Source organism: Peromyscus maniculatus, chromosome 21, assembly GCF_049852395.1.
Source record: "Peromyscus maniculatus bairdii isolate BWxNUB_F1_BW_parent chromosome 21, HU_Pman_BW_mat_3.1, whole genome shotgun sequence".
In the NCBI taxonomy this organism is placed as follows: Eukaryota; Metazoa; Chordata; class Mammalia; order Rodentia; family Cricetidae; genus Peromyscus; species Peromyscus maniculatus.
The window spans coordinates 55955661-55961114 of NC_134872.1; positions in this window are offsets into that span (position 1 = coordinate 55955661).

Below are 5454 nucleotides of genomic sequence, written 5' to 3' on the forward strand. Positions count from 1 at the left end.
TGATGATTAGGGAAGTTGAGCAATTCCTTAAATGTCTTTCAGCCATTTGGGATTCCTCTGTTGAGAATTCTCTGTTTAGTTCTAAAGCCCATTTCTCAATTGGACTGTTGGTCCTTTTGATGTCTAATTTCTTGAGTTCCTTATATATTCTGGATATCAGTCCTCTGTCAGATGTGGGGTTGGTGAAGATCTTTTCCCATTCTGTAGGCTGTCGCTTTGCCTTGTTGACCGTATCCTTTGCTCTACAAAAGCTTCTCAGGAGAAACACTTTCTTTAAATCGCAGTTATTTTCTCTTATTCTTAACAGTTGCAGAAATTGATACTCAAGTTCAATAAATCACTCAGAATCGCCCTAGCTAGATTTCCATTTGGTTCCTAAACAAATTATTTATATCTCTACATCATCAGGTACATCCTGAAATATTACTTTACTTTTTTTCCCCTTACCCACAATAGCCTTACTTTTTCTTTTGTTTTTTCACATGGAACTTTCACCCTTTCTTTAACTGATGTACCTTATTCTTTGCTATCTTCAATGCCTTCATAAAATTGAAATTATATTTAGCAGCAAGATACACATCCTCTACAGAGGCCAGTGACATCTCGTCACAGAAGGGCAAGACCCACGTTACTAACCTTACACAGCATCCAGGGCTAAAGAAGCTGAAATTCACCAAAGACTTTTTGATGTGATTGATGATTCTAAGACCTGCTAGAAGATTTAAGAAGGGCACAGAACCTGGCACTTCCACAAATTTTGACATGTGAAGGGATTCACTGGGCTCCAAACCAATTCTGAGATTCCATGACACCAATTCAATTTCTTACAATGTGAATATTCTCAAGTTTCTTTCTCTTTTCTTTATACTGAAAGTTTCAGGAAGTTTGTATGAATTAATAACAATCCTGGGCTCTATGAAGCCAATCTAGCTTTGAACATGCTTTTATTGATCTTTCAGGTAAATCTACTGTGAATGTTATGAGCCAAGCCCAGATCACCAACTTCAAACAGAATTATAGGTACCTGTGGAGAGATATGCTGGCAGACAGGCTTTTACTAAAGCCAGCAGAGCAAAGGTGAGGATAAAAAAAAAGTTGCTTAATTAACATTTTAGATATGTTGTAGGTTGAGTGATTTCAGGCAGCTTATTAAACTCTCCCTGCTGCCTCCGGGAGGGTATCATTTTTCTTCCTTTTCTGTTTTACAGATGTAATCAATTTGTTTCTAATATCTGAACACATTAGCATAGGGATGATTTTAAATATGTTAGAATTCTTTTTCATTTGTTCTTATGAGTCAGTTAACTTGTTCAGTGTTACTACAGCCAATGCAATGTCAAAGTGATCTTTTTCAGTCCTCATTCCTCAGCTATAAAAGGAATAACATTAATTTTTTTGTTTGGCACACAGATGAGAATAATATAATGCAATAGCCACTCCCCCAGGCCCTCACCTTAGGATGACTGACACCATGTTAATGACACCATTCTAACCCTAGAACCCAGCACCTAGGTCCCAACACCTGCAAAATGGGAACCAAGACCTAACCTACAGTTAGTTTCAGCAAAGCCTGCAAGTAAAAAGGCCCCAAATGTATTAACCTTGCTTTTGGGCTTCTGTAGGTCTGTTTCTTGCTAACTGAAGTTTGCACCAGCCAGGATCTGCTTTTTTGTGTGTGCATAAAAAAACAAAGTACTGTAAGGCTTATTGTGACTGCATGAGTTTGCCAAGTTCCCATGCAGCCACCAGCCAGCAAAGAAGATTGTCTTCGGGGCTTTAAGTGTGGTGACCTTTTGTGGGCTTATCTTGCAGCATAATAACTTGATTGCCTAACCCTACCTTCTCCAATATTAATAGTCAAATCCATATGGAATATTTGTGACCATTCTTAGCATAGACCACAACAGGTTTTACTTACAGATACTAGGGAGACAGAGTCAAAGGCCACTAATGTAATTGTCATGTAGGTTCATTTCTTAGACTGGACTGTTATTTGAAAAGGTATGCTCCAAATGAACCATAGAAGCTTAAAGTTTAAGTTCTATATGAAAAAGAAAGAAAGCAAAACAGCCAATTGTGCAGGCCAAAACTTCCCAGCGAAAATATCATCTAAGTGATTGATTTCATTTTGATTAAGCATAAAACATTTGAACTACAAGAGTCTGGAACTGGAAACTGGCTCTTCCACAAATTGGAGGGCACTTTCCTTGTGCCCTTATCTTGCAAATAACAGATAATAAAAGTAACAATCAACATATCCTTGGAAGAAACGGCATTTCTTGTAAATGTCCTCTCTTACAATGGTACCTTTTACCCACTCCAGTTTCCCCCTCCCTCCCCTCCTTCTGCCCACCTCCCACTCCCATGCACTCCTCAGAGAGGGTAAGACTTCCCTTGTGGAGTCAACAAAGTCTGGCATACTAAATTGAGTCAGAAGGCCCTCCCTTCAATGTCAAGGCATCTCATCCTAGGGAAAGTGTTCTAAAAAACATTTCCATGCACCTTGGATAAGTCCTGGTCCCACTGCCAGGGGCTCCCCAAACAGATCCAGCCACATAACTGTCACCCACATTCAGAGGGCCTACAGAGTTGCATGTATGTTCCCCAGCTGACAGGCCAGAGTCCATGAGCTCCCACTAGCTTGGGTCAACTATCTCTGTGGTTTTCCCCATCATGATCTTGACCTCACTTGCTCCTGTGATCCCTCCTCCCTCTCTTCAACTGAAGTCTAAGAGCTCAGCCCAGTGCTTGGTTATGGACCACTGCATCTGCTTCCATTAGTTACTGAATGTAGGTTTTATGAAAATAGAACTAATATACCTTGCCACTTAAACCTAGCAGAAAATAGCCTTAAAAAAACCATACTGTAACCAGCAAATCTGTCCTTAAAAATAAGAAATTCAAAGACTCTCCTAGACAGACCTAGGAGTACTCAATGACAACATATTGTAGGGTTTTGTTGTTGTTGTTGTTGTTGTTGTTGTTGTTTTCTCTTTGACTTTGGGAACCTGCCACCCATCTCTCAAATAAATATACTGAGACTTTTTCTTACTTATGAATGCTCAGCCTTAGCTTGGCTTGCTTCTAGCCAGTTTTTTTTTTTTAAACTTAAATTATCCCATCTACCTTTTGCCTCTGGTCTATCACCATTCTCTATTCTGCATGTCTTTCTTTACTTCTTACTCTGTTGTTGGCTGGGTGCTTCGGTGGCTGGCCCCTGGCATACTCCTCTCCTTTTCTTGCTCCTCCTTCTTCCCTTTTTCTCCTTCTATTTGTTCTCTCTGCCTGGCAGCCCTACCTATTTCTCTCTCCTTCCTAGCTTTTGGCTGTTTAACTCTTTATTAGACTAATCGGGTGTTTTAGGCAGGCAAAGTAATACAGCTTCACAGAGTTAAAAAAATGCAACATAAAAGAATATAACACATCTTTGCATCATCAAACAAATATTCTACAGAATAAACAAATGTAACACATCTTAAACTAATATTCAACAACACCATACCTATCACAGAAGAAATGGTAAAGAGATGTATTGAAAATTAAAGAACACTAATGAGTAACAGAAAAATATCAGAAAGTTTTTAATCCATTGGTAAAGCAGTGAAATGGAGAATATGTGAATATTGTGGTGTATACACACATTCTAAAAAAATGAAAAACAATCATTAAAATAATAAGCATGATCAATTTTAAAGATCTAGAGTGTGAAACAGATTAATTTAGATGTCAAAATTCAAAATGCAGTAAAGTAGAATAAAACAGTTAACTTTACAATTAAAGTTAATTTATTCCAGGTTAGACAGCTTGGAAGGTAACAAAATTACAAAGGTCGGTAGTAGATAAAAAATAGTTGCAAGGACTCATAATGTACCAATAAAGAAAAATCACTTAACTGAATCCAAGTTGCCAGTGAAGGAGCCAGGTGGTCCTTGATGTAGATTACATGGCATTACATGTAAAATAATCTATAGACTGTACCACAAAAAGAAAAAACAGACAAACAAACAAAAAACACTTTGTTAGAAGTTGTGCTGCATAGTTTTATGTCACCCTGACACAAGCTAACATCATCCAAGAGTAGGGAACCTCAATTAAGAAATGTACAAACAGGGGCAGTTACCATTTGTCTTAGTTAGGGTTTCCATTGCTATGAAGAGACACCAGGACCACAGCACCTCTTATAAAGGAAAACTTAATTGTGGTGGTTCACTTAAAATTCAAAGATTCAATATATTACCATCATAGTGGGACATGGCTATGTGTAGGTAGATATGGTGCTAAAGAATTAGCTGAGAGTTTGACATCTTGCAGGCAACAGGAGGTGGATTTAGTGTCACACTGAGGGAAGCTTGAGCAAAAGACATCAAAGCCCACCCCCAATGAGATTATCGGGGCCAATTACATTCAAACTATCACACTGTTTATCAATATTTACTATATATTGGGTCCTATGCTGACTTTACTGACACTATGCCATTCAATCTTCGCCAAGTCTGCTTCCCGTTGGATATAAACAAAATGAAAACAAAAAAAGAAAAAAATAGTTTAAAGGCAGCAACAAGAGAAAATCAGAGATTTCTAACCCAGATATTTCTGAGACCAAAGTGTTGGAGTAAATGTCATTTTGCATTTTGAAGAAAAGAACTAGGGTGAAGACAATCTGAGGAGAGGAAGGTTGGGTAGGAGATTTGCCATGAATCTTTTTAAATCATTGGTGTGTGTTTGTGTGTGTGTGTGTGTGTGTGTGTGTGTGTGTGTGTGTGTGTCCCCATGTGATAACACCAGGTGTGCCTCCTGTGTTGGTTAGTTTTATGTCAACTTGACAAGAGTTAGAGTCATCAGAGAGAGAAGAACCTTAATTGAGAAAATGCCTCTACATGATTGGGCTACAGGCCAGCTTGTTCTATAAGAAAGCAGGCTGAGCAAGACAGAAGGAGCAAACCAGTAAGCAGTACTCTTCCATGGCCTCTGCAACAGCTCCTGCCTCCAGGTTCCCTTCCTGTTTGAGTTCCTGTCCTAACTTCTTCCAATGATGAACAGCAATTTGAAAGCATAAGCTAAATGTGCCCTTTCTTCTCCAAGGTTTTTTGGTCATACAGTTTCATCATAGCAATAATTCTAACTATAACAGAAGTAACAACCAAATTCAACGAAGTTGTAGGTAAAACAGAAAAAACTCAACATATAAAAACCAGTAGCATTTCTACACACAAATAGAAAATTTTATGAAAACGATGTAAAATAAATAATCTCATTTGTAATAGCTATAAAAAATAAAATACTTAGGAATAAATTTAAACAAGGATGTAAGAGATCTCTACATAAAGGTTATCAAGAAGTTTCAATGAATAAAGACATCTGCTACCATGATTTGATGACCTGAGTGCAATCTCTAAGACCTACAAGGTAGAAGAAGACAACCCACTCCCCTAAGCTGTCCTTTAACCTACATAT